General features: G+C 44.6%; 1 protein-coding gene across 1 annotated transcript in view; it reads right to left on the minus strand.

Annotated features, from left to right (window-relative positions):
* Mis18bp1 (MIS18 binding protein 1) overlaps positions 1-3,189 on the minus strand; it is a 41,698-nt gene extending 38,509 nt beyond the window's left edge. Inside the window, exon 1 of the mRNA XM_021179176.3 lies at positions 2,937-3,189. The gene's annotated coding sequence lies outside the window, so the exon portion shown is untranslated. The remainder of the gene's footprint in view (positions 1-2,936) is intronic.
* Between the last annotated feature and the right edge of the window lie 6,029 nt (positions 3,190-9,218).

The following is a 9,218-nucleotide window of genomic DNA, read 5'->3' on the forward strand; positions in this document are numbered from 1 at the left end:
TAATAAACACTGGACAGAGTGGCACATACATGTAATGTATGTGTTGAAACAAGACAGCAAGTTCAAGGCCAGCCTTAGCTATGAAACCTTGTCTCAAAAAAATAAAATAATAATTATTAAAGCAATTAGATCAAAAGATATCAATTTTTTCAAAAGGCAAATAAGCAACTTGAAAATTCATATATAAAGTCCTACTTTACCTAATGATTTATTATAAGGGGACTGCAGAGATGTATTTTTCAGGATTTCTCTGTGTAGCCCTGGCTGGCCTGCCTCTGCTTCCTGAGGGCCAGGACTCCCTGTGACAGAAAAGCCGTGTAATTTTTTCATAATCTTTAGCTCAACAGCTATAAACTGATGTGCTTTATTCATTCATTCATTCATTTTTTTTTTAATTTAGAACTGCAAGAGCTTGAAGCTAGGGCATCAAGTATGCATAAAACCACTGAACTATATGACTATATTGTCCTTAGCACTCAAGAGATGTGTATTTATCAGGTGAGCAGTGATGGGAGTTAGTAACAGCCACTAATAATGCCAATAAAGCTACACTATCTCAAAAATAAAAATGAATAGACTGTACAATGCCAGGGAACTGGCAAAGTTTGGATTGCGTACCCTCAGTCCTTCAGTCTGATGGAATACTTCACAAATAAAAATTGCAACTAAGGGGCTGGAGAGAGGCTCAGCAGTTAAGAGCACCGACTGCTCTTCCAGAGGTCTTGAGTTCAATTCCCAGCAACCACATGGTGGCTCACAACCATCTGTAATGGTATCCAATGCCTTCTTCTAGTTTGTCTGTAGACAGCGACAGTGTACTCACATACATACAATAAATAAATACTTTTTAAAATGCAAATAAGCTGAAAACAAGCCTAATTTGTATCAACAGACCAGAAATGTTAAGGACAGATAAAAGCTGAACTGAGGCACAAGGCCCATAGACCCAGCTATTTGGAAAGCAAGAGAATAGTAAGTTCAAGGCCTCCAAGATGGCTACAGAGCAAAGTCACTACAGATCCTCTTTCAAAAGAAAAGGTAAACATGAGGTTACAGCCAGTGGCCAATACCTGTTGCCTGCCTAGACTGGAAGACCCTAGGTTCAAACATTCATAATGAGAAGGAGGAGGGAGGGGGAGGAGGAGCAGCAGCAGCAGCACCTCACCTCCATATGTCAATAGTCACATAGTTTAATAGTCATTTGGTGTAACTTGAAAAATAATAGTTAAAGAACTAGGTTTCAGAAGCAAGCCATCAGAGGCCACCCAGAAGCTCAGATAGGAGCCTAGCCCAGACAGGGCCAGTGTGCTAATGAACTAACCCCAAGATGGTGTTGATATGTAAATAAACCAATCTCAAGCTGTGGGCCCTAAGAGTGCAAAGCTAACCCCACCCCACCACCACAAATAATAAAATCTGAAACTCTGAGAATGGTGTCTCTAGCCAGTGACAAGAGGACTTGAGACGTTGGCCTCAGTCACTAAGGAACTTCAGGTACTGTTGCCGAGCCCACACGGGACCAAGTCAATGTCCTGCTCTTAAGTGTCTCCTGGGACCTCTAGCAATGCAATATCCCACCCAGCCTGCCACAGCTGAAGGACTTTCACTGCAAATGTGGGTTCAGCCCTCAGCTTCCAAAGCATCATTGCCAGAAGACTCCCCAGTAGAACCCTACTGCAACACTTCTAGCAAGCACTGTTACACGCTTGGTGAAATAAATGTATGTGTAACTTTTCTACTAGCATGATATCATAAGGAATGCTTGTGTGGATAAACCAGGCATATTCAAAAGACAAATGCTGCAGGACATTTAAATAGCAGAGCACCTTACCACCTATCAGCTCCTGCTTCTCCCAGTGACAATTCATTTATAAATCTCAATTCGATGTACTCAACAACAAAAACAATGAGAACGACATTAAAAATTGCAGAAGGATTAAATGGCAAAACAGACTTTATGGTCACATTTTAAAAAACCCAAATCACATGCCTATGAGCATAAGCACGTTAAGAAACCCATAAAACAACAACAAATCATACATACTGGCAACATTACACGGATTCAGCAGGTTATAGCTAGGAATATATAATATGTGTGTGTGTGTGTGTATGTTTGTACATATCTGCAACTGTTATTGGTGAAAATGAACCACTGAATTTGAAAGAGAGTAGGGAGGTTTGTAAGGGAGGGTTTGGAGGGAGGAAAGGGGGAGGAGAATGTAAGTAAATTATAATCTCTAAAATAAACAACAAATGCGCCTGACTGTAAAGTGTTATACTTTAAGGATAGGATGAAGGAACTTTCTGTTTTTCTTTTTTATTATTATTAGATTTTCTTCATTTACATTTCAAATGATATCCCCAATACTCCTCCCCCCGCCCCCCCCTCCCCAACCCACCCACTCCTGCTTCCTGGCCCTGGTATTCCCTCATAAAGAGGCATATAATCTTCGCAAGACCAAGGGCCTCTCCTCCCACTGGTGGCCGACAAGGCCATCTTCTGCTACATATGCAGCTAGAGACACAGCTCTGGCAGTACAGGGTAGTTCATCATGTTGTTCCACCTATAGGGTTGCAGACCCCTTTAGCTCCTTGGGTACTTTCTCTAGCGCCTCCATGGGGGGGCCCTGTGTTTCATGGAACTTCCTGTTTTCCAAACAAAATCTTTAACATCTACAGATGCCTGCAACAAGCATGGAATTCAATCCTACGAACGCATAAGCGGCTGCCTCTAGGGATGCTGGGTCCGGAGACGAAGAGTTGGGCACTGGCACGCTACTCCTCACGGAGACTTCTGATTTTAGAACAAATCTCGAGCGCTAGGGCAGCAATGTTGACGAGCGGCCGAGCGAACAGAGCAGAAGTTAGAAGAGGGAGGAAGAGTCAGGCGGGGACTGGCCGATCGGTCCGCGAGGCTGAGGGAGCAGAGGACCTACCTTGGTGAGGGCAGCAGCACGAGGCCGTGGTTACCCAGGGCTCGCAGCGCCTCAGACCCACGGAGGCCCGGGCAAGGGCTCCACGCGTGTCCGCAGAGGCACAGACTGGAGCTCCCTCGCCTTCCTCATCCACTTCCCCAGCACGGACAAACAGCGCTGGATTTCAAATCCCGAGAGCCCGCCTCCCGGTGCCTGCGATTGGCGCGCGCAGAGGTGGCGACACGGCGCGTCTTCCGGGACTCCAGGAAACAGGAGCACAGCCCAGAGCGGCCCGAGGCTGAGAGCGGAAAGCGTCCGACCGAGGCCCCTCGGTTGCTCGTGGAGTTTGTTTCTCTCCACAGGGCGGGCCCCCGGGAGCGCCTCGCCACTCCTCCCGTGATGCTCCGCGGGGAGAAAACCCCACGACGGTTGACGCCCAGCAGCGCTTACCCAGGCGCGATTTACTAAGTTTGACCCTTGCGGGCCACACTTGTTAGTTCTAGGCTGCGCTCGCAGAGCAGTTGACTTTCTCAGTGTAGTCCGTTCTGAGGAGAAAAAGTGCTTTAGAGAGTTTGAAGGAATTTTTCTTTCAGTTTGCTGTTTAGATTTTTCGGAAAAAAAAAAAAAAAAAGTTGCTCCCAAGTAGTAGACTGAACTGGCTCTTCCAGAGGGCCTGAGTTAAATTCCCAGCAACCACATGGTGGCTCACAACCATCTGTAATGGGATCTGATGCCCTCTTCTGGTGTGTCTGAAGACAGCGTCAGTGTTCTTTATAGTAAATCTTTGGGCCGGAGGGAGCAGACACTGAGCGAGCAGAGTTGACTGGAGCTAGCGGGGTGGACCGGAGTGAGCAGAGGTCCTAAAAAAAATTCAAGCCGGGCGTGGTGGCGCGCGCCTTTAATCCCAGCACTCGGGAGGCAGAAGCAGGCGGATTTCTGAGTTCGAGCCCAGCCTGGTGTACAGAGTGAGTTCCAGGACAGCTAGGGCTATACAGAGAAACCCTGTCTCCAAAACAAACAAAAAATTCAATTCCCAGCAACCACATGAAAGCTCAACCTTGTACACAACCATATCTGTACAACTATAGTGTACTCAATATACATAAAATAAATAAATTAATCTTTAAAAAAAATCTAAGGACCATAGTAGAATTTATTTTCTCAGTGAATGTCGGTTGCAGTGCGTTTTGTGGCACTGGTTCCTGAAGTCTGTTTTGTCACTTGGTGGTACATGTCTATTATCCTAAGACTGGGAGGTTGAGGCAAGAGGATGGAGAATCAATCGGAGGGCAGCCTGTAGTATGTGTTGGTGCTCTGAAGGGAACTGCTTCCCCTACAGATGTGTTTTGTCTCTTCCTCAGCTGCCAGGAAAGGTATCCCCAAAGCTGGCATAACAATTCTGCTCCAGCGGTTGAGACACAACACACCTCACACAGTAGAGTGGTTGCCTTTAGAAGAAGCAGGGAACTGAGCTTGATTGAGGCAGGGATATTATATTGGAATTCTTGGCGGGGGACCCCGAGGGTGGAGACAGAGGGACTCTGTTTCTTGACCTTAGTCTTGGGCTTGCGATCAGGTCAAGGTCAAGGCGGTTTTTCTCTTAGCCCTGGTCTTAGGGTCAAGTCAGGAGCATGGTGTTTTTCATTTGCCCTTTGACCATACCTGTAGTGACTCACAATCCCAACGGGGGGCCTGGGAATGCGGTGGGGGATTGGGGTGGGGATCATGAATTTAACATTAAGAATGGAAGTGGGTAAGTGGATAATGTAGCTCTGCTCTCAGCTACTCCAAAGGCTTAGGTAGTAGATTAAACTTTTAAATCTATCTTGGGCCACAGAATGAGTTTGAGGCCAGCATGGTTGACCTATCTAGATCCAGTCTCAAAACCTAAAGAGTACTAGGGTGTGGCTTCATGGCAGATGTCTTACTATACACAAGGCTCTAGGTCCTTGTCCTAGGGAAAAGAAATTTAAGTGACTTTTTCAGATTTCTGAATCATAAGTCAACCAACTATTCCAAGTTAAAAGCAAGTGAGAGGAGATGAAAGCATCAGGGAGGGAGAAAATGCCCTTACGGGGCCATGAGAAAATGACTGAGTGTGGATCTGAATTAAATTTGTGAGTAAAGGTGGTCAAATTCCAGGTTAAAAAATATAATCTCATAAGTACTATAAGTATAAAATGTACCAGCTTAGTGTCAGGTCCAAAGCCCCCCCCCCCCAATACCAGTGCTGGTGATGTTTCCCTAAACAGGACATTGGCATCATATAAAATCTTACTTTTCTGTCCTTTTGTTCTTCCTTCTGTCTGCCCCACCTCCAAAGAAATAGCCTTTGCAATTTGATCCCCATTAAATCTTAAGCCCTTGGAGTGGTCTAGTCTAGTGTTTTCACTGTGCCATTGCTTATATTCAGATCCTCCAAGAAACTGATGCTGTGAAAGATTAAACATGGGGAAGAATTGAGACTAGTGAACCTTCAGATCTCCGTGCAGATCTGACCTTTGTAAAAAGAAATGTTAAAGGGAGCTCAATTAGACAGGGGAAGCACAGGTCTGTTGTCTCAACGGTATGAAGGATAAAATGGTTGAGCAGTTAGGGGGACAGGTAAAAGGGTCACAGTTCCCTGCTGTCACCTTCAGTAGCCCGATGAGTTGGTTCCTCTGGAGTTCCAGGGACCTTACTCAACTCAGGTCAAATGAGGATTCATGTCTGCACTAGTTAGTTTATGAAGAAAAGTGGAAGATTTTATTAAATCTATATTATATATATATATATATATATATATATATATATATATATATGCTTAAAAGTGAGGAGAAAAAGAGGTACTCAGAAGAAATGAAGATATACCTAAGTGTGAATATGAGAGGGGGGCACACTCATTGTTTTTACACTAGTCATGTATAAGATTTGGGTCATTACTGTCTTAGAACTGGGTACGTCTGCAGGGGCACCTGACAGGGTAACACTTGGTAAGGCAGCCATCTAGTCAACAAGGATACATTAAGGTAGACGAACCAGTTTGGTTTGAGCCTCAATCACTGTCTGGAGAAAGGAATGGCTGCAGAATTTTTAATTTCTTTATTTTCTGTTTTTCCAGATGTGATTTCCCTATGTATCCCTGGCTGCCCTGGAACTCAGAGATCCTCTTGTCTCCTGAGCGCTGGGATTAAAGTTATGCACTACCACACCTGGTTCTATTTTCTTTAAAGAGTTATTGGTATGAATTCCTGCATATATGGTTTTGTCCCACGTGCCCATGGGAGTCAGGAGAAAGTGTTGAGTCCCTGGAACTGGAGTCACAGATGGTTGTGTGCTCCATATCAGCGCTGGGAACTGAATTCAGGTCCTCTGCAGTAGCAGCTAGTGCTCTTAACCACTGAACAGTCTCTCCTGCCAGCCTTTTTCTTACCTGCTATCTGACCTCTTGACCTCATGGATGCTGGTCAAGCACTCTGCCCCTGCACTGCATTCCCTAGAGCAGTGGATATCAATTTCCCTAATGCTGCAACCCTGTAATACAGTTTCCTCATGTTGTGGTAACACCTAACCAGAAAATTATTTTCGTCGCTACTCATAACTGTAATTTTGCTACTGTTAGGAATCATAATGTAAACATCTGGTTTTTTTTTTTTTTTTTGATGGTCTTCGCTGGCCCCTGGAAAAAGTTTGCTCAACCCCAATGGGGGCCGCAGTAACTTACAGGTTGAAAACCACTGCCCTAGAGGTTGGGGGAAAGTAGCAAGGCCTCAAGTAAGGTCATAGACATTTGGGCCTTAAGCCCGGATTGTTGCTATTTTAATATAGGATATCTGCATGTGAAAGGAACAGCAACTGGTTGTCAGTAGACTTGACAGCAAATATTGTTTCTCAGCTGCCAGAGGCTTTAGTCAGATTCTAGGATAAGGGGCTCCTTTGCCCTCTCGTGTCCCCCACAGTTTCCCCAGCTTTCCTTGCCACAATAGGAAGTACTGTGGAGCCAGCTTAGAACAATGTTGGTACCTTGATGCTCGTATGGCTGGACAAAGTGATGAGCTGAGGGATTCAGGTCCCAGGTCAAGCGCCACATAAATAGTCAAAGAGCTTCAAAGAACCCTTAAGGATAAGTTCCTTAGACTCTCATGACAGTCACAGGGCTACATATTTGCATGTGCTTGGTAACCTCCAAGGGCAACACTCTTGACACTCTCCTTTGGCTCCGACATTTCTCATCATGCTATCCCACCATGGGCTTGCTTGTCATGTTCTGTGTGACTCTGAGTCCTCATCAGACGGTACTCAGATATGCTTTCCTCCCTAGTAACTCTGTCCAACCTCAGAGAGCCTGCACGAGGGGCTCTGCTCTGTCTAATATCTTTTTTTTTTTCAGTCTGTAATGTATTTTTTTTTATTACGTATTTTCCTCAATTACATTTCCAATGCTATCCCAAAAGTCCCTCATACCCCCCCCCCAATTCCCTACCCACCCATTCCCATTCTTTTGGCCCTGGCATTCCCCTGTATTGGGGCATATAAAGTTTGCAAGTCCAATGGGCCTCTCTTTCCAGTGATGGCCGACTAGACCATCTTTCAATACATATGCAGCTAGAGACAAGAGCTCCGGGGTACTGGTTAGTTCATCATGTTGTTCCAACTATAGGGTTGCAGATCCCTTTAGCTCCTTGGGTACTTTATCTAGCTTCTCCATTGGGAGCCCTATGATCCATCCAATAGCTGACAGTGACCATCCACTTCTGTGTTTGTTTGGCCCCGGCATAGTTTCACAAGAGAGAGCTATATCTGGGACCTTTCAGCAAAATCTTGCTAGTGTATGCAATGGTGTCAGCGTTTGGAAGCTGATTATGGGATGGATCCCTGGATATGGCAGTCTCTAGATGGTCCATCCTTTCATCACAGCTCCAAACTTTGTCTCTGTAACTCCTTCCCTGGGTGTTTTGTTCCCACTTGTAGGAAGGGGCACAGTGTCCAAACTTTGGTCTTCATTCTTCTTGACTTTCATGCGTTTAGCAAATTGTATCTTATATCTTGGGTATTCTAAGATTTGGGCTAATATCCACTTATCAGTGAATACATATTGTGTGAGATCCTTTGTGATTGTGTTACCTCACTCAAGATGATGCCCTCCAGGTCCATCCATTTGCCTAGGAATTTCATAAATTCATTCTTTTTAATAGCTGAGTAGTACTCCATTGTGTAAATGTACCATATTTTCTGTATCCATTCCTCTGTTGAGGGACATCTGGGTTCTTTCCAGCTTCTGGCTATTATAAATAAGGCTGCTATGAACATAGTGGAGCATGTGTCCTTCTTACCGGTTGGGACATCTTCTGGATATATGCCCAGGAGAGGTATTGCTGGAGCCTCCGGTAGTACTATGTCCAATTTTCTGAGGAACCGCCAGACTGATTTCCAGAGTGGTTGTACAAGCTTGCAATCCCACCAACAATGGAGGAGTGTTCCTCTTTCTCCACATCCTCGCCAGCAACTGCTGTCACCTGAATTTTTGATCTTAGCCATTCTGACTGGTGTGAGGTGGAATCTCAGGGTTGTTTTGATTTGCATTTCCCTGATGATTAAGGATGTTGAACATTTTTTCAGGTGCTTCTCTGCAATTCGGTATTCCTCAGGTGAGAATTCTTTGTTCAGTTCTGAGCCCCATTTTTTAATGGGGTTATTTGATTTTCTGGAGTCCACCTTCTTGAGTTCTTTATATATATTGGATATTAGTCCCTTATCTGATTTAGGATAGGTAAAGATCCTTTCCCAATCTGTTGGTGGTTTTTTTGTCTTATTGATGGTGTTTTTTGCCTTGCAGAAGCTTTGCAGTTTCATGTCAAACTCGATCTTACAGCACAAGCCATTGATGTTTTATTCAAGAATTTCTCCCTGTGCCCATATCTTCTAGGCTTTCCCCCACATTCTCCTCTATAAGTTTCAGTGTCTCTGGTTTTATGTGAAGTTCCTTGATCCACTTAGATTTGACCTTAGTACAAGGAGATAGGAATGGATCGATTCGCATTCTTCTACATGTTAACAACCAGTTGTGCCAGCACCATTTGTTGAAAATGCTGTCTTTCTTCCACTGGATGGTTTTAGCTCCCTTGTCGAAGATCAGGTGACCGTAGGTGTGTGGGTTCATTTCTGGGTCTTCAATTCTAGTCCATTGGTCTACTTGTCTGTCACTATACCAGTACCACGCAGTTTTTATCACAATTGCTCTGTAGTAAAGCTTTAGGTCCGGCATGGTGATTCCACCAGAGGTTCTTTTATCCTTGAGAAGAGTTTTTGCTATCCTAGGTTTTT

The sequence above is a fragment of the Mus caroli genome, unplaced genomic scaffold (genome assembly GCF_978045245.1).
Source record: "Mus caroli unplaced genomic scaffold, Mus_caroli_1 scaffold_14, whole genome shotgun sequence".
In the NCBI taxonomy this organism is placed as follows: domain Eukaryota; kingdom Metazoa; phylum Chordata; class Mammalia; order Rodentia; family Muridae; genus Mus; species Mus caroli.